Source organism: Mus musculus, chromosome 17, assembly GCF_000001635.26.
Source record: "Mus musculus strain C57BL/6J chromosome 17, GRCm38.p6 C57BL/6J".
In the NCBI taxonomy this organism is placed as follows: Eukaryota; Metazoa; Chordata; class Mammalia; order Rodentia; family Muridae; genus Mus; species Mus musculus.
Genome location: NC_000083.6, coordinates 16305057 through 16326659, shown reverse-complemented (window position 1 = coordinate 16326659; position 21603 = coordinate 16305057). Strand labels below are relative to the sequence as shown.

At 36.1% G+C, this 21603-nt stretch overlaps 1 long non-coding RNA gene and 1 pseudogene across 1 annotated transcript in view; one reads left to right on the top strand and one right to left on the bottom strand.

The window, feature by feature from the left end:
• Gm41534 overlaps nt 1–21603 on the bottom strand; it is a 256531-nt gene that overhangs the window by 165397 nt on the left and 69531 nt on the right. The window contains exon 2 of the long non-coding RNA XR_876635.1: nt 15118–15274. This is a non-coding gene — a long non-coding RNA (predicted gene, 41534). The remainder of the gene's footprint in view (nt 1–15117; nt 15275–21603) is intronic.
• On the top strand, nt 5853–6264 carry Gm46610 (annotated as a pseudogene).

Here is a 21603-nt window from a genome sequence, read left to right as displayed (position 1 = left end):
TCTAATATGGAATAAAATTGACTTTCCACCAAAAGTTCTCAAAAAAGATAAGAAAGGATACTTCATAATCATCGAATGAAAAATTACCATGATAAACTCTCAATTCTGAACATCTATGCTCCAAATGCAAGGGCACCTACATTCATAAAAGAAACTTTATTAAGGCTCAAAGCACATTATTGCACCTGAATAATAGTGGGAGACTTCAACACCTCACTCTCATCAATGGACAGATCATGGAAACAGAAACTAAACAAGAGACACAGTGAAATAGCAGAAGTTATGAACCAAATGGATTTAACAAATATCTATAGAACATTTTATCCTAAAACAAAAGAATATACCTTCTTCTCAGCACCTCATGGTACCTTCTCCAAAATTGACCATATAATTGGTCACAAAACAGGCCTCAAAATATACAAGGCAATTGAAATAATCCCATGCATTCTATCAGATCACCAAGGACTAAGGCTGGTCTTCAATAACAAAAACAGAAAGCCACATACGTATGGAAGCTGAACAATGTGTGGATACTTCGGTCCTTCATAGAAAAGGGAACAAAATACCCATGGGAGGAGTTACAGAGGCAAAGTTTGGAGCAGAGACTGAAGGGAAGGCCATCTAGAGAGTGTTCCACCTGGGGGTACATCTCATATACAGTTACCAAACTAGACACTATTGTGGATGCCAAAAAGTGCTTGCTGACAGGAGCCTGATATAGCTGTCTCCTAAGAGGCTCTACCACTGATTGACAAATTCAGAGGTGTATGCTCTCAGCCAACCATTGGACTAAACACGAGGTCCCCAATGGAGAAAAAACGACAGAAGGAGGTAAAGGGATTTGTAACCCCATAGGAAGAACAACAATATCAACCAACCAGACACCCCAGAGATCCAGGAACTAAACTCCCAACCAAGGAGTACACATGGAGGCACCAATGGCTCCAGCTGCATATATAGCCAAGGGTGACCTTGTAGGGCATCAACGAGAGGTGAGGCCCTTGGTCTTGTGAAGGCTCAATGCCCCAGTGTAGGGAAATTATAGGGCAGGGAGGCAGGAGTGGGTGGGTGGGGAACACCCTCATAGAAGCAGGGGGAGGAGATGAGGGTTTTGGAGGGGATCAGGAAAGGGGATAACATTTGAAATGCAAATAAAAAATATGCAATTTATAAAAAGTGTTTATCTTAAACACACAAACATACACACACATGCACACACACACACACACACACACACACACACATACACACTCCCTATGTGCTTTTTAAATGTATCTTTAATTAGATCAGAATTTCATCACATTCTCTTTCCTTTTTCCCCTTTATTCCTTCCCAGCTGGTTTCTTTGAAACCCTTCCAATGCTCTATCCTTACACTCCAGTTTATAACCTTTTTTTCTTTGATTATTACTGTTAAACACATAGTATATGTGTGTGTGCAGTATAACATGCTGGATTCATTTTTGTTGTTTGTTTTTATATGGTTTCAGACCTGATGACTTTGCACTGGACAATAAAAGAACTCATCTCTGGGAGAAGCTAACTGTCCTTCTCCCAGTAGTCATAACTTACCCATAGTTCTTTGTCTACAAATAGGATTTCCTGAACTTTCTGCCCTTCTAATTTAGCACATCAATTAATAATATTGTTCTAATCTTGTTTATGCAGGCATTTCTTCAAAAGACTGTTTCATAGAAAACAACCTGGTATTCTGACTCTTATAACCCTTTCATTCCTACTTCTGTGATGTTCTCTGAGCCATGGATATAGTAGTTGTGATGTCAATGTTCCATTGAGACTCAGATCCCCATGATCCAATGATGTCTTTATTGTATCCATTATTTTCTGTAACAGTTCCCGTTTTCTGTAAAGAGAAGCTTCTTCGATGATGCATAATAGAATACTTATTGGTGGGTATAAGTATAAGAATTAGAATATACCAAATAAGGCATAACACTGGTCCAGCAAAGTGGCAATAATAGTCTTTTATAAGGTCTATGACCTCATGAGCCTCAAGCAGCTTGCCAGTCTTCTAGTACCAGGCATTTTTTTACACCACCATATATGAGTGTCATTTATTTCACCTTTGTGGATAACCTTCCATTATGGTCATAGTTATCCTTCAAGTGTGCTGCAGCTGGATAGGACTATTTTCTTCCCTTGGCAACATGCATAGTATTTTCTGGTACCATGAAAGCTAAACCACAGAAAGGATGGCTTTCAGGTCAGAGCCAGCTCTAATTATCTAAGTCCTATGCCCTGAATGTCTGGAGTCTTCAGCAATAGGGGCCCACCCTCAATCTGTGAAGAATAATCAAGAGCTAATAGTTTATATTGTTTGGAGAGTCACTTGAACTTCTCTGACCAACTATTGGAAATGAAGTTTCTCATGCCTGAGAGTTATTGTTATTCTGTGGTTCTTGTGGGAGTATTGACAACCCAAGTAGCATAACTTCCTTTAAGATATCTAGATAGATGATAGTCAAGTATACTATAATGATAGATAGATAGATAGATGATAGATAGATAGATAGATAGATAGATAGATAGATAGGTAGATATAAATAGATAGATGATAGATAGATAGATAGATAGATAGATAGATAGATAGATAGATAGATAGATAGATAGATAGATAGATATGTATCATATTATGGCAGGGGATATATAGAGATAGATGATAGGTAGATGATAGATTAGATAGATAGAAAGTTATATAAAGATTGATAAAGATAGATAGATACATAGATAGACAGACAGACAGACAGACAGACAGACAGACAGACAGATAGATAGATACATAGATACATAGATACATAGATACATAGATACATAGATACATAGATACATAGATACATAGTAGATAAAATAGGTGATAGGTAGAAGATGATAGATATATAAGCATATATTTCTATGAATTATATTTAGGTAAATAAGAGCAATATGACTCCTTGAGATTTTAATGAAACCTTCTTATATATTTGCTTCTGTCCCACTGACACTTGGAGACCCCTCAACTAACTTTTCTCTCTCCCATTTTATAAACCTGTATCCTCATGTTCCCTTCTCAACATCACTCTCCTTGCCTATCATCTATTTAGCTTGAGATTCTGAAGTTACTCGACATCTGACAATCTGAACAAGACACTGTTGTTGGGAGAGAAAATGAAGCATGTATATTTCTATTCATTGTATAGAAACTTTTCTTACTTCATTCATTTACCTGTTAATTTTATTTTCTTTACAGCTGAATCATATTCCATTGATGTATGCACTATATTTTTATAATTTATTCATTTGTTGAAGGATGTATAGGTTATTTCCATTTCCTGGCTATCACAAATAAGATGGCTGTGAACATTGTTGTGCAAGAATCTGCAGAGTAGGTTGTCATGTCGAGTCTTTTGAGAATATGTCAAGGAGTATTACAGCTGGGTCATATGGTAGATTTATTGTTAGCTTCATGAGGATTCTACATATAGGTTTCCAGAATGGCTGCACCATTTTGCATCTAGACCAGGTGTTAATGAGGGTGTCTCTCTTTCCACAACCTCAATAGTTTTTGGTGTTATTCTTAGCCACTATGACTAGGATGAGATGAAATCTCAAAATTTTAGCTGGTTTTCTGTAAGTAATAAGGACAATGAACACTTTTTGAGCTATTTCTTAGTTAGTCATTTTAATTGCTCTATTGAGAACTCTGTTTAGATCCCTGGCCCATTTTTTTTTTCAAATTTAATTGGGAGTTTGTTCCCTTGACGCTTTTTTAGTGCTTTGCATATCCTGGATATTAATCCTCTGCCAGGTGCTCAACTGGGTTTCGTTCAATTCAATTGATTGTTTTCTTATATCTACAGAAGCGTTTTAGTTTTATGATGCCATGGCTATCAAGTGATGCCCTTAATTTTCCTGGGCAAATGAAGTCCTCTTCATAAAACTATGAAACTGTATTCTTAAAAAATTTACTTCACTCAGCAAACAAACATTCATGTTATGCACTTTGAGTAAAGAAAAACAACAAAAACAACAAAACATTCACTTTATAAACATTTGGCATAAAATGGTTGTTGTAATTAGGTTTTTACTACTCTAAACAGACACCATGACCAAAGCACCTTCTATAAGGACAACATTTAATTGAGGCTGACTTATAGGTTCATAGGTTCAGTCCATTACCATGAAAGAAGGAGCATGGCAGTGTATAGGCAGTCGTGTGCAGGAGGGACTGAGAGTTCTACATCTTCATCTGAAGTCTGTGAGGAAGAGGGTTTTAAAACTCACACCCACAGTGACACTTCCTCCAACCAGGCCACACTTCCTAATAGTGCCACTTCCTGTGCCAAGCATATTCAAACCATCACATTGGTGAAGAATAATATGATAGAACACCATGCTACCAATAGAGAAGAATGTTGGATGATTTTGAGTGCCATAGTGAAGAGAGTAACCATGATAATGAAGAGTCCTTGAGTCAGACAAATAGGAGATTGACAACCCTAGGAAATATGGTATTACTCAACAATTGTTTCAAATAATTAAACATAATGAATCCTAAGTCCTAGTATTCAATTAATGTCTGTGGTCATGAAATAATAAAAAAAATGGTTGTCAACTGACAAGCAGTACTTCATAAAACTAGAAACCTTCTGCACAGCTAAATAAAAAAAATGAAAAAGATATCCATGGATGGGATAGAAATTTGCCAACTATACATCTGGCAGAATTAATATTCAGAACATACAGAGAACAAAGAGAGAGCTGTGGGGCTAGGATCTGAACAGTGTGTTCTCCAAAGAAAATAAAAGAAAAAGGAATAGAAAAATGGCTGGGAAATATTTCAGAAAATGTTCATCATCATAGTAATTAGGAATATGCAAATCAAAACAACATTGAAATTTCATTTTATCACAGTAGCATGTGTGTGTGTGTGTGTGTGTGTGTGTGTGTGTGTGTGTATTCCAGAAAATCTTGTAAAAAGGATATGGGGAAAAGGTAATGTTCATTCACTATTGGTTGGAATGCAAACTGATACAACCATTCTGGAAATCAAGAAGAAGAATTCTTAAAAGCTAAAAATATATCAACCATATGATCAAGATATAACACTCCTTGGCATATGCACAAGGGACTCAATATCCTACTCCACATGCACTTGTTCATACCTGTTCCTTGCTTTTCTATTCAGAATAGTTATGCAGTGGAAACAACATAAATATCCTCGAACTGACAAATAGATAATGGAAATATGGCACATATATACTATGGCATACTATTCAGCTGTGAAGAAAAACTAAATCATGAGCTCTTCAAGTACATGGTTGCAATTAGCAAAGATCATATTGAGTGAAATAACACAGACATAGAAAGATAAATGTCATATGTTACCTTTCACTAAAGCATACTTATTTATAAATGCAGAAACTAGGAAATTGAAGGAGGGTGGCAATCAAGAGGGAGATAGGGAACAAGAGATAAGGGTGTAAACTGGAAAAACTAGGGTGTTCTAACTATAGAAAGAAAGAAGATGGGGGAAAATATATATTAAGAAGAGAGGAAGGGCAGTGACATCCTGCGACTGATCAAGGAACTGGCTAAATATGAATACATGGAAGGTCAAGTCATTTTAACTGAGAAAGATCTCCTAGAGGATGGTTTTGGAGAACACACCTTCTACCACTGCCTGGTTGCAGAAGTGCCTAAAGAGCAGTGGACCCCGGAAGGTTACAGTCTCTAGCTTCGCCATGTAAATGGCCCTTCTGTGTATATGGATGGGTGGGGAAGTAACTAAAAGATCCTTTACACAATAAAGTAGATGATCATGATAAATGAGGACACAGCATTGTTGGGTTCAGCATGTAGTATTTTACCTGTGACCCATGGATTGGCAAGTTACTGTATCTTGAAGACTTCTTCGTGATGAGTGATTACAGAGGCTTTGGTATAGGATCAGAAATTTTGAAGAATCTAAGCCAGGTTGCCATGAAGTGTCGCTGCAACAGTATGCACTTCTTGGTAGCAGAATGGAATGAACCATCTATCAACTTCTACAAAAGAAGAGGTGCTTTGGATCTGTCCAGTGAAGAGGGGTAGAGGCTCTTCAAAATTGACAAAGAGTACTTGCTAAAAATGGCAGCAGAGGAGTGAGGCGTGCCGGTGTAGACAATGACAACCTCCATTGTGCTTTAGAATAATTCTCAACTTCCCTTGCTTTCTATCTTGTGTGTAGTGAAATAATAGAGCGAGCACCCATTCCAAAGCTTTATTACCACTGACATTGTTGTATGTTTGAAATTCATTCTTTTTAAAGCGGCACTCATGTATGTGGTTTGGAGGCAGAATTCTTGAACATCTTTTGATGAAGAACAAGGTAGTATGATCTTACTATATAAGAAAAACAAACTTCATTCTTGTGAGTCATTTAAATGTGTACAATGTACACACTGGTACTTAAGAGTTTCTGTTTTGATTCTTTTTTTAAAAAAAAATAAACTACTCTTTGATTAAAAAAAAAAGAAAAAAAACAAAGAAGAGAGGAAGTCAATATAACTGTAAGGCTATCTGAAAATGTCTTTAGGAATTATATTTTAACTAAATATTTAAAGATATGTAGAATATATGTAAATCAGTTTATGAATATAAATATAGTTTAAATAAAAATTTTCAATCTGAGCTAACAGTTTTCTCCCCAGGAGCCAAAGTCCTTATAACAAAACTCTAACACTAAGCTTAGGAATCTCTCCTTTTGAGCTAGTCAGAGGCATCCAGTAGATTTCCCAAACATTATAGGCTATTTCTATAGCATTTGGTTGAGCCTCAGAAGCAGAATATAATTCCCTATCACTGAAAACACCATGTACTTCAGATAGAGGACCCAAAGGCCTGACCTAAATACCTTACTGAAGACTAACTCTCATGGTATCAGAAGGTACCATGCAAACTTCCAAAGAAGGGAGGCAACCAACAGTTCCACCTAGCTATGGTATCTATGAACCAAAGTAATTACCAATATGGTACAATAACTATAAGAGTACAAAAATGTAATACATACCTTGGTAGTAATTAACAGCTCTCTAATTGGACTTAAGACCCATTCAACAAGAGAAAAATTATGTCTGGTCTAGAAACCTACCAAGCCACCTAGGATTAGTGGATAGGACACTTAACTAAATCAGCTAATTCATAACAACAATCTATGAACAGTGTCCTTATACACACGCGTAACTCTGGTCCTTACTCTTGATCAAAGAAAGTTCTCCTTACAATAGATGAGGACCATTGCAGAAATCTACAACCAATCAAAATGCAGAGATTTGGAGCCTACTCCCAAATAATACATCTATAATATGACTCCTTCACCCAAGGCTCAGAGGAGGAAGAAAAACTGTAAGAGCCAGGGGAAGTCTTCTGTGATATTGTCTCTCCAAGAATTATCACCATTTATACTAGTGAGGTATCACCAGCATGGCTGAATGATAAAAAGAATCATGCTAATGTGGATGGGAAAGGTGTAGGAGGATTGAACTCTACCCAAAATCTAGAGACAACTAAGAAATGATAATAGTGGGAGAAATGGTCTTCCCCAGGGAAGAATACATGAATTAATTATGTAATACCAAATAGGCAATCCTGAATACATACCTTCAGGTAACATTATAAGGACTGAGAAGGATGCATGTCTTATTTAGTAACAGTTAGAGAAAAGTGACTATGAACTTGAAAGAGAGTAGATGAAAGCACATGGAAGGTTTAGAGAAAGGAAATGGAAAGAGTAAATAAGTATGTTATAATCTAAGAACCATTTGTAAATGGTTGTTCTCCCTCAAGTCTCACATTCTAATATGGCTAAAACAAAGCCATAGGAAATGTAAAAGTAAATAGTTTTGTGCGTATTTCTGCAAGGATAAGGCCTAATTAGGATGTTTCCATTTTAGTATTTAATTCTTTGTGGATTATTTTATGGATTAAAAAGAAGCAGAAAAAGAAAATTTGAAGGTGGTGTAGATTATAATGTTAATTTGTGGTGCTACGGTATAGGCTGTGTTCCAGTAGGGATGTCAAGCCCTTTCCCTCTAGTTTCAGTCAATTCTAGGCTTATTTTCTCTTTTCTTTTTTCTTCTCATCCTGGGATACTCATTTTCTCAGATGGCTTCATCAATAAAAGAACACAGCTGGAGTCATGAGATCACAATACAATATTGTACACTGAGTAAAGCCAATAGTTCCACTGCATGTCTAAAGCATATGAGAGTCATGTAGGACAACTAAGACCCTGAAGTCTTTTTTTTTAAGGAATTAATGACATAATATATCAGGATAAGTTCTAATTCTTGAAATTTGAATGTGTCTTTTCATTCCCATGAATGAATCTTCATTGTCTTTTGTTACTATGACCAAATATCTGAAATTAATAATTATTAAGAAAATACTTTATTTCTCCCAGGCTGAAAAAAATCCACAGTCTTTTGCATTATTGCTATGATTATAGCCCACAATTGCTTTGGGCTTTCTTGCTCAACCATAACATGGGCATCATATTTAAGACAAGGAAAACATTAACAGAAGTCAATTTTATAACAAAGATACTCCTGTGTTAGCTCCATGGATGAATTAACCCTGCAAAAGAAGAAGGTTTTAAATGTCCTAGCAGCAAATATTTTTGAGAATTAACTTTCCTACACATGATGAGACTATAGCTAAGAAAAGTTTACCTTCCCTTTAGTCATACAAAAATCATACCTTAAAATCATAACTTGAAAATTTATGATTATCATCTAAAAAATCTTAGATATATTTCCAGAGAAAGGTTGAAGAAAGAAACTGCACTGGCAAATTCTTTGCTAATTTAAAAAAAAAATGAGCATCCAGCATGTATTATGCAAGCATGATGACCTGTGTTTGAATCATAGCAGTATTTCCAGCATAAAACAACAGGCATTGTCTCTCTCTCTCTCTCTCTCTCTCTCTCTCTCATACACACACACACACACACACACACACACACACACACCTGTGACCATAACACTGCTAGATGCAGGAGGATTGGCTACTTTTATTGGCCAGAGGGTTCAGTGAGAGAAAGTGAGATTCAGTCTCAGAAAATTAGTGAAGACATTATATAGCAGAACACCAAATAACCTTCTTTGACCTCCATATATGTACACAGGCAACAGTCATGTGTATCTTACATATAAACATACATATGTGTATACATTCACACAGACAGACAGACACACACACACACACAAAATAGGATGACTCTAATGTTCTGTTATGATTTGAATGTAGAATTTTCAGCATAGATTCATGGTTTTGAACACTCAGTCCCTAGGCTGATGCCAATCTCTAAGTTTGTGAAACCTTTAGTGGGTAGAGGCTTGCTAGGATAACTGGCTTCACTTCCTGCCCCCATCTCTCTGTAGATTGAATGAGACCAGTTGCTTTACACTTTTGCTACCACATCTTTCCCACCAGGACAGACTAAGCATTTGAACTACATGCCCTAATAACTCTTCCTTGTTTTGTGTAATGTATTTGGCCACAAGAATGTAACTAACACTTTGAGATGACTCATTTTATCTAATTGTAACTATATAGTAATGCTCCTTTCTGCCCTCAAAATATCTTACTGTGTACAAGAAATTAATGTCACTCTAGTTCCAGGGTTCATAGAAACATCAGATGTTACGTGAGCTTCTCAAGCTCCAATTTCAAAAATAATAAAATCCATTTTAAGTATAATATAGTAAATGGTGCATGTAGTTTTCATCCCACTACTCTATTTTATCATTCATCTACTTTTAAAGACCTTGTCCTTGAATCCCAAAGAAGTTAATATGCTTGAAGATCAATAAATGAGTTGCAACCTCTGCAAAAGGCCAACAAGCTTCTAAAACATGCTTAATAACACTCATCGTGAGTAAGACACACATGAAAGTTACAAAGCAATGCCATCTCACCCCATTCCAGTTAGATTCATCTCAAAACAAAGATAAAAATTCACACTGATGAATTAGTGGAAGGGTAATTCTTACAAGCCTTTATGGGGAAACAGTTGTGAATCCTCAAAAAACTAAAAATAAAACCACTACATGATCCAGCAAACACAATAAAGAAAATGTAATCAGTGCACTAAGGAGGTATCTATACTCACATATTTTTGAAAGTACATCGACAGAATATTGCATAAAGAAAATGTGATGCACACATACACATATGGACTATTATTCAGCAGTAGAAAGAATAAAATTCTGATGATTGCAATAAGCATCATGATAAGTGGAACAAGTCAGACATAAGAATACACAAATCACATGATCTCAGCCATACATTGAAGCTAGTTCTGATCTCATAAGATGAGAGAATAGGACAACATGTGCCAGAGAATGAGAAGAGTAAGGAGAGGATAGAGAATTACATAAGAGAACAGAGACATGAATGGATTCTATTTCACAATATATGAATAGACATATCTCAAAAGAATATAGCCAAAGGGCAAAAGTCACTCATCACCCAAAAAGGCCAATTAAAACTCCAGTAACAGATTATTTTACCTCAGCTTACTCTAGTTAATAATGTATTGCATATTTTAAAACCACCTGAGTACTCTGTAATATAAGGAAATTAACTGAAGATCCTGATTATTCTGATTTAATCATTATCCAACATGCTCATATGTGAGATGTACATAAGTAGAAATGACAGTGTAGCCACATAAAAATGTGTATATTATCTATGAAGTAAAATGTGCTACTATGAAAAATGTGAATGTAGATGTAAATAAAATAGTCTAATGAGTTATATGCCTATTTGAGGAACTATAATTATCAATTTATCATTTGTCATATTTATTCTAAGCCTTAATTCATTGATCAACATTGTTATAATGAACTTTAACGTATAGGGCAGCTTATGAGTTATATAAATATTGAAGATAGTGCAGAGATTTAACAGCCTCTCTAGTGCTTTCCATTTATTACTGTTGTATTTGTATTTAATCAAATTTCTACATTTTCAGTAAAAATTATACAATATATTTTGTTTATACATATAATAATGTCCTGAGACTCAATATTGAATACACAAATCGATTATGTGACATATTTACCTTATCAACAAAGCTTGAAAGTAATTTTATGCAAGGTTTACAATGATTATATACATGAAACAAGTTTTAGGGCTCAAAAATCCCCTACATGTAGTATTACAATAGATTCTGCTTTTAGACAGTTTCATAATTTATATTTTTAGGTTAACAACCAAAGTATCTATAAAAAGACTGTTTTCACCTGAAACACACAACACTTGTGTACATTTTGTTTTATCTTTATTCTTCTGTATTTAGTTCATCACAGCCCCCCCCAATCCCTTTAAATGATGTTATTTCCTGCATTTGTGACTGAAAGATTATTTGTTGTTCTAATTTCATGTACTACCCACTGTTTTTAGGAGTCATTGACATTTTGAAGTAGTAAGGTCTTCACTTCATGCTGTAAAGTTTTGTGTGCTTTCCTACAAACTTAAAGTCACATATACATCATGAAAGTAAGATATAGCTAGTCTGAAAATGGAATTCAGTGGTAGAGGTAAAAGCACTTGTTCAACATGTGTAATGCTCTGGCTCTAATCTGCAAGACTGCAAAATAATAATAAAATTACTCAGAATAGTCTGTTTCACTACACATGCACACACATGCGCACACCAAAACAAATAAAATATTCAATGTCACACATCTGAAATCATGCAATACATAGTCTTTTTTAAGTGGCCTCTTCAACAATAGAAAGTTACTTGTATCTTTTCTCTTTTAATAGGTTGATGCCTCATTTCTTTCAACACTGAGTAATAAGTTCTTACATAGATTGTCACAGTTTGTATATAATGTGCTCATAAATACAGACCTTATGATAAAGACTTGATCCTGAACTAACAATAAAATCCATAAGTAATTGGATTATGAGAGTGTAAAATTTACCAATTATTTAAGCCATTGGCAAATTCATGGTGTAATGGATTATTTTGAAGTGGGGATTGTTGGTTCTTTGAAGCATAGACTTAGACAAGTAGGCTAATCTAACTGCCTAGTGCATCCCTAGAATTCTTCTAACTCTGCCTCCACATTGCTTGGGCTACAAGCAACATAACACCATGACTATCATCTTTGCTGGGCATAGAGCTAAGTTCCTCATACTTGTCAGGCAAGAATTTACCCCATCTGAGCTCTCTGTCTCACCTAATAAATCATACTTCTATTCACAAAACAATATTAAGCTTATATGGTATACTGGAAGCATATTTGAATGTTAATGTAAGATTTAAATTTTATTCTTTGATCCATAAATGTTTCCCTGACAACTTGCTCAGCTGATCCTCTTGCAGCCACAGCTTATTCTTCAGAATATCTTAGTGTATCCTAAGTGAGGCTACATTGGGACTTTTAATAATTAGTAGTTGAAAGTGTAGTATGTGCAACAGCTTGTTCATCACATGAGAAATAAAGAAGTTAACTTAAACTTTTCTGAACTGAAAAATCTGTTGCCCATCTTTCAAGATGAGTGAGGATTAACACCACCATAGTGACACAGCCACATCTGGTTGTTTTCTCTGGAGCATATGATGGGGGTAATGTATTGGACATTTATTAGGTTTCCAACATTATTCATTCCCAACAGCTAGTTTCCAGGGATATGAGTAAAACTCAGCACAGAACACTTGGTTAGCATGCAGGAGATTTGCTTCCTAGCACTGACATTTTAAAAAGTACAAACTACCCAGCTGTTAAACAGTTTCTACACATTCTTGGATCCTAAATATCTTAACTGGCTTAGCACCAATAGCAGAGTCCTTCTCTTGTGTAAATTAGCCAAATTTATTTCATGAGATATCATTCACCACCAGTGAAAGTAATAAGAAGCTTTTAACTCATCTCCCATTGTTTGTCAGTCTAGTTTAACCAGATGTCTGGTTTTCTCTTTCCTTTATGCTGTTTATTATGAAAAGAACACAGTGAAGTATAGGATTTTTTTTTTAAAAAAAGTATGTATTGGCTCTGATTTATTTACAAAATTGCTTGGGAATAAGAAAACTAAAAAACGAAAGTAATGGACTATACTAAAGTGATAGATAGATGATAGATAGATAGATAGATAGATAGATAGATAGATAGACAGACAGATAGACAGACAGATAGATGTTACATAGATAGATCACAAGTTTGGGCCAGAAAGTGAATGATTAGATAAATGAAAGTAAACAAATGGATGAGCAAACAGGTCAATGAATGGATGAGTGGACACATAGATAATAGGTTAAAAACATAGCTGCACCTGTGTATTAGGCAGTAATTCTCACCGTGTAATGATGAGAATCTTCATTAACCATTTGCACTTATTTAAAATATATGTTTTTTAAAAAACCTGAATAATGTGCCTGCTAGGTAGGGAACCCATGCTTCTAGTTATCCAAGGTGATATTTACCATATTTGCTAAACTTGTGTAGGTAACACCCAAGACTGAGAACAACTGATGAAGTTTACCCTAAAGTGAATTTTAAACCACAAAATAAAACCACTCTAAGCTACAAGAGAAATAATGCACTATTACCTTTGTTGTTTTCTTTCAAATCATGCCAGGCTCTCGGACATTACCTCTCTCTAATACTATTCTACTCATATGGGTGTGAGCTCCACTTTCCTGAATTAGCATACCAACTAATTTTTTCCTCACCCATTTGATTTAGAATTTTCAAGGTTCTCAAAGATTGCAAACATGGTCCACTGTCCACTCAATTTCTGTCACATTGTATCACTAATTAAAAATGTTACTTGGGAACTTCAGGAGACTAGGGTTTATGCAATTTCACTTGTGAGATTAATAATTTACTCAATTCAGTACTACATAACTGACAGAGTGTTTCACGCATGCTCTATTCAAAAATAACTGCTTTGGCTTCTAGTCTGGTTTTTGTCTGTATTACCATAAATAATAATTACCCAACAATTTTCCATTAGTTAAAAGTATTGAAGGACTTATCAGGGAATTTTTATTCAACCTGGAGCTGTCATGACACTGGAAACATTAAGAATAGAGGCAAGTGGAGCAACTGTTTCAAGGAGGGCCCAGTTGCTTCCTCCTGGCTCTGCTGAGGTAACTCAAGCTGTGGCAGGACCCTTACTTGTCATTCATCCTAATAGCATGCATATATAAACCAAAAATTAAGACAGAACAAAAGTAAGGTTTTTGAATCAGAGTACCAAGTGCAGAACTTGGGCCATTTGGGGACGGTTTACTTTATTCCAATGGTGACTTTTAAAGAAGATTGTCATTAAGTAGCCTGGATTCTACCATGGTGTCAGGAGGTTCATTGCAGACTGATACAAAATAGAAAAGCGACAGACCTATTAGAAACATGGTAAAAATATTTCTCACACCCACTTGTTTTCTCCAATAAATATTGTGATAATTAATAATGGAAACATATTTCCACACAGTGGCCCACAGTGGTCAGGGCCTGCCTCTCAACAATTTCTTCAGCACTCCAATCATCAACCTATCAGTCCTGAGACTATGTCAAAAGCCGTTCGAATTGTTCAGTCTTGATCTACCATTTTAAATGTCTCATTTAATGACACCAGGGGTGCAATGCACATTGGTTGAAATATCCTTTTATCAGCTTTCCCTAGAGAATAGTAACAGAATTTAATTTCATGTAACACACTAAGAAATAAATCTCATGACAGAAGTGGTATAGGAAATGGAAATGGAGCAGGTTTGGATGACGAATAGACTATAGACAGTATGGTTTTTTTTAAAAAATCTCTATTTTCCATGCATCAATCCTATGCATTGTGAAATTACCTGGGTGTCCGGGCGTGCTGGCTACTCCTTTGTAAGTGCTTGAGCTAATTCATCTTCTCAGTGTCATGTGAGCTCACTGTTGGCATGGTTTCAAGAAATCTCATTATATTTTGATGTCCATGATGGATTCAAAATGAGAATATTACTGGCCTAAGGGTCCGTTAGCCTTGCCTGTCATATTTGTCAAGCTACAAAACAGATCTGCCAAAGGGTTGGGAGGGCGTTGGGGACAGTGGGCCATTAAAATGCAGTTCCATTACTTACATTCAGTTAGGCTGAGGAAATGGAGGATACCAAGTGTGAGACTTGCCTCATGGGATCCATTTCGAGTGTTACAAAGCAGAGAAGGAAAATCCAAGATGACAGTAGAAGCCGCAAGAAGCTCTTTCGACATATGATGAGCCAGTTTTGTAATTTCTCACTGTGGGTGAAAAGTGCCTGTTAGGTAACGTATCTGGCAACTTTGGGAGTGTAGCTAGGCAACATCCTCCAGGATAAGTCCAGTTCTTATTGAGAGCCGGCCTTAAATTGCTCTCTAGCCTCTTGGTGACAGGAAAAAAAAAGCCATGAAAAGTCATCTGGAACTTAAGGCAAAGACTAGACTAACTACAAGAATTAGATTGAAAATAATAAAAATATTCTTAAGAATATTTTAAATACTTTGTGTATTTACTATTGTAAGCTTTAAGCAGCCATACATCCATAACTTTTCAAAATATCCAATTATGAAAGATAAAGCTAGTTATATTTAGTATATGATTTTAAAGGCCATGAAATTAAAAGACAGCAAGAAAGGGGTATATATGAGGGTTTCTAGAGAAAAGGGGAGTGGGAAATGATATAAATATAATGATGTATTATCATATCAAAAATAAAAGAAGCAATAAAATATATTTTAAAAAGCATTTGTTGTGATGTTTCCTTAGTTTTCTCTCATTTTCTTGTAGTAAGTACTAAAGTTTCTGAATATTCAGTGTGCAGGTGGTTTGAGAACATACTCCCTAAAGTCCAGTTTGGACCATTACTCTACCTAGTATTCTACAATCAAACTAAATATCTAGATATACAAAAGCTTAAATGAAAGAAAAATTAGTACTCCCTTCTTTTAAGAAGCCTTCAATCTAATATAGTAACAAGAATTAAACAACTATCTTGCAAATATGTGTATCTGGGCTGAGGGAGTGGCTAATTCATTAAAGTACTTTCTATACAAGAATGAAGTCTGAGTTTGGGTCCTCAGTATGCACCTAAACTTAGCTGTGGTGGTGCTTACTTGTAATTTTTGGGGGTGGGTGGGTTGAGATATAAGGGATCTCTGGAACTTTCCATCTCACTAATCTTACCAAATTTGTGAGGTCTGAGTTCAGAGAGAGACTGTGCCTCAAAAAATAACGTGAAGAGCAATTGATAATGGCATGGATATTAATCTCTGGCTTCCACACACAGACATACACGCATACACATGTTGCAATCCACCCACACACATACAAGTGAACACACTCAAATACATACAAATGTATACAGTACAATGCACACACAATGTATCTTCTCTTTTTCTCAAATTATCTAAAAATATTTGGATCTATTATGTATAGTATAATGAGTTGGAAGTTCTGGGTAAAACAGATTTGGAAAGAGACATAATCCTTTTGGCTTGGATGGTGTTTATAATCTTGTAGGAGAGAGAGGAATGTAATATTACATTGTAAGACTGTAATACTAATATATCTTCTGAAGCTAGGATCCATTTTTCTTTCTTACCTACATTTCCTCACCACCTTTTTTGTATTTAATTATTCAAGAAATGGTTATGTTGTTAGCATAGGTCAAGTACAATGTGCTCAGTACATTCAAACTCATATTCATTGGCTACTTATCACATGCTAAGCAAAGTGAAGATTATTTTACATGCATTGATTCAAGTAATTCTCTAATGATGTTATTATTATTATCTTTTTTCAATAGGAAGATGAATAATGTATCAATAATGCTGAATAAAAATTCTGGCTCTTTAAGAAAAGCCTGTGATTTCACGGTATGTGTTTTAACCTACTGTATAACCATACAGGAGATCTGCATTAAATTGGGACATTATTCAAGGAAAGCATAATTAAGTCTAATCTGAGTGAAGAGATATTACTAATAATAGGTACCTAGTACATACACAATAAGAACATGCACCTAAATAAATATATTATAAAACTCTTTATTAAATGATATTATACTCCTATGCTTAATGGGAAGAATTATTGGAGTTCAATAATCACATTTAAATAACAGGCATAGCAATCAATATCTGAGAATCTGTACTTTGAACAGTGGTGACTACTGGAAGAGTAAGCAGAGACACCTGTATCCAGAGGCAAGGGGAAGCCAAGCTGATGAGGTTGAGAGTACGAAGTCCCTTCCTTTAGTGTTTTTGATAGAGTGAACCTGGAAAGGGGCATGCATTTCCATTGCACTAATGAATGTGGAGACATACAACAGCACACATTAGCTTTCTCCAAGCCAAGCTTTCATCTTGTAGTGATGCAACTGTGATCCATGACTTGGAGATCTTGTTAAGAGAGAAACAAAGCTGGACATGTAGTGTATGAGCCACAGAGCCTCTGAGGGGAGAGAACAAAAACCAACCAAACAAATAAAAACCACCATAAAGAAATATCAGGCTCTGGCATGGGAAACATGTGAACGAGTACACTGAGCTCACATTATACCTGTGGGGAATACTGAATATAAGAACACCCAACCCCTGTGTATTTAAAAGCTCAGGGGCACCCAATCCAAGTCTGTTCCATGGACTTAGCTTAAGAGACAGCTCACTCACACATCTCCACAGATTGGAAATATACTACCCATACCACAGGTCTTCATGAAGTTTGACTCAAAAAATTTACCGTCTAAAGTCACTGAAATAATTAAACTAATAGTCTGGGCCTCAAAGCATCATTGATACCTACAAAATTGTAATCAAGCTTAAATTTGTATATCCCACCCTCCAATGTCATTCAATGTCTCCAAATCCAATTTCACATATCTAATATTTGAAAAATACAAACTATCGTGGAAGTCCCCAGATTAATTTCCAAAACATGGTTTTACTCACTTATCCCATGTTCAAGTATGTTCAATAAAGTGTCTCATTTGTATATCTTGCCCAGCACTTACAGAGTTTTTAGCTACAGAATAAAATCCATATGTTAGATAATCAAGGAAATTTCTATAGTCTAAGTTCCCAGGCTTGTTTCCATGAAATTCTGTGACCATGACTCATAAGTGAAAAGACAATGTCTATTATTTCTTTTGAATTATTCAGTGAAGAATCTTGCCTGGTACATTAACATGTATGTCCTAATTAGCATTTCAAGATGCCTGCCTTTTGAATATATATTATTTGTACTTTCATATAATTTTTAAACTTATAATTATATCATTTTCCTTTCACTCTTTCCAAACCATCCCATGTACCTTCCTTCCTAGAGTGTGATTTATATAACCAGTGTCACCCCTTGCTCTCCTTCAAATTCAGGGTGTTGTTTTATACACACACACACAAAGAAAAATTCTAAATACATATAAAAGTCTTTCACTTGCTTAGAGTTATCCTAATATTCATTTTTTGAAGCTATTGTGAAAGGTTTTGTTTACATGATTTCTTTCTCAGTGTGTTTGTTATTTGTATATCAAATGCAGAAACTTTGGAATACTCAGCTGTGGTGGTTTGAATATGTTTGGCCCAAGAAGTGGCACTATTAGGAGGTGTGGCCTCATTGGAGTAAGTGTGGCCTTATTGAACCAATTGTGTCATTGTAGGGGTAGACTTTGAGACCCTCCTCCTATGGGCCTGGAGGACAGATTAAGATGTAAACTCTTATCTCCTCCAATGCCATGGCTACTTGGATGCTGCCTTGCTTTCCTCCATGATAATGGACTGAACCACTGATAGTGTAAGCCAGCCCCAATTAAATACTGTCCTTACAAGAGTTGACCTGCTCATGGTGTCTCTTCATAGCATTGAAAATTCTAACTAAGGCATCAGGTGAAATGGAATGTCTTTATCAACCCTCTCTTTTCAGGGCTCAGGAATTAGTACAGAAAAGAAAGTGGTAGATGACTTCAAGGAAACAGTATCTTTCCGACATAACAGGACTTATGCACATATGAATTCACAGAGACTAGTAGTATGTATGAGACTTGAACAAGTTCAAACCAGACAAAATCCAGCACAGAGAGAAGTGGTAGACACAATATCCCACCTCTTACTAGGAAGATATTTGCAATAGATACCTGATAAGAAAACACAATATGTACTCACTGATAAGTGGATATTAGCCCAGAAACTTAGGATACCCAAGATATAAGATACAATTTGCTAAACGCATGAAACTCAAGAAGAACGAAGACCAAAGTGTGGACACTTTGCCCCTTCTTAGAATTGGGAACAAAACACCCATGGAAGGAGTTACAGAGACAAAGTTTGGAGCTGTGTCAAACGGATGGACCATCTAGAGCCTGCCATATCCAGGGTTCCATCCCATAATCAGCTTCCAAACGCTTACACCATTGCATATACTAGCAAGATTTTGCTGAAAGAACCCAGATAGAGCTGTCTCTTGTGAGACTATGCCGGGGCCTAGCAAACACAGAAGTGGATGCTCACAGTCAGCTATTGGATGGATCACAGGGCCCCCAATTGAGGAGCTCTTGACTCTAGCTGCATATGTATCAAAAGATGGCCTAGTAAGCCATCGCTGGAAAGAGAGGCCCATTGGACTTGCAAACTTTATATGCCCCAGTACAGGGAAATGCCAGGGCCAAAAAGTGGGAGTGGGTGGGTAGCAGAGTGGGTGGGAGGGTATGGGGGACTTTTGGGATAGCATTGGAAATGTAAATGAGGAAAATACCTAATAAAAAGTATTAAAAAAAAAAGAAAGAAAAATCAGATTTTATTTTTCCAATGGAGTGACATTGGTTATATAAACCACACTCCAGGGCAAGCACCATGCTTAAATGAGCATATATTCTATGAGCACATTAATGAGGGTAGGAATTTTATAAATACCAGGAAGAAGGCTTGAAATGTACATTTTGATCAAAATTGTTTTGATGGTAGAATGGTCATTTTCCACAAAGTTGATTCCACCAATTCATGAGCATAGGATGTCTTTCTATTTTCTAGTGTCTTTTCTTCTTCAGAGGTTTAAACTTTTCACTGTAGAGATCCTTCATTCCTTGGTTAGGTTTATGACCAGATATTTTATTTTCGTTGATAATATTGTAAAAGTGAGTGTGAACATGATCTCCTCCATGTGTTTGTTGTAGGTGTATAAAAAAGCTATTGATTCAGGCAACTCGATTTTATAGCCTGCTACTATGCTGAATGTATCTTTTCTAGAAGTTTTCTGATAAAAATTGGAGATCTCTATGTAAGAGCCCGTGATTCGCCAAAAAATGATACCCCAGACTTAAAACGTGTGTAAAAGCAAAGGGTGTTTCATTCTGCAGAAGTCCAGCATACTGAGGTCTACCATCTTCCAAGATGGAGGCACCCAAGTGAGCTTGCAAGCCTGATTTAAGGCACCCGAGGGGACTTCCGGGGAGGGGTAGGTAACCTCTGTCATTTGCTCTTTCTCTAGGGACATTACAGAATCTTTGTTGGGGAAGACTGGGAACTGCTGATGACCCATTGTCCTTGCCTCGGCCAGGTGGCAGAGTAGCTTCCAAGGCCTAGACTTGCCCAGATTTTGGAAACAGAGATTTAGGCCTAGTCTCCTAAACTGCCAGTTTGAAGCCTGACATGGAGTCAGCCTGTCTCATCTAGTGTATAGTATCATGTCATCTGCAGATAGCTATAGTTTCACTTCTTTCCTATTTCTATTCCTTTGACATTGTTTTTCTTTATAGCTCCAACTAGTACTTGGACCATAATTGTAGGATTGCTTCATGTTTTTTCTACCTAGAATGATCTCTGTCTATGCTGTGGGTTTCTCATACGTAAATTTCATTGTGTTTGGGTATCTTTTCTTTAGCAGTACACTATCTAGGACTTTTATCATGAAAGAATATTGAATTTTGTCAAATGCTCCTTTTATATCTATTGAGAAGATGATGTGATGTTTGACTTAGTGTCTACCCTGTGGTTCACTACATTTACTGAGTTTCATATGTTGAAACACCTGGAACCATTTATTTTAGGGATAAATCCAGTTTGGCACACTCATATTCTGTTTACAAGCATTTTTTGAGTATTTTTTTCTTTGTTCATTAGAAATATTGGCCTGAAATCCCTCCCTTCTTCCCTCCCTCCCTCATTCCCTCCCTCCCTCCCTCCCTCCCTCCTTCCTTCCTTCCTTCCTTCCTTCCTTCCTTCCTTCCTTCCTTCCTTCCTTCCTTCTTTTCTTTCTTTTTTGGAACAGTTTAAGAAGGTGTGGTTAAAGATCTACTCTGAATGTCTGGTAAGTTCTGGTGTGAATCCATCTGGTCCTGGGCTTTTCTTAGAAGATTTTCTATTAATTTTTAAAATTCCTGTTTATTTGTTGGTCTTTAGGATTTTTTCCTTCTTCCTGGTTAATTTTGGTGGTTCAACTGAATCTAGGAATTCACCCATTTCTTTTAGGTATTCCTGCCTAATGGAGTACAGGTTTTTAAAGTATTCCTTATCATATTCTGAATTCCTATGGTGCCTGTTGTAATGCTTCCTTGTTTATTTTTTAGTCTGTTAGTTTGGCTCCTCTCTTTTGTTAGTTGGGC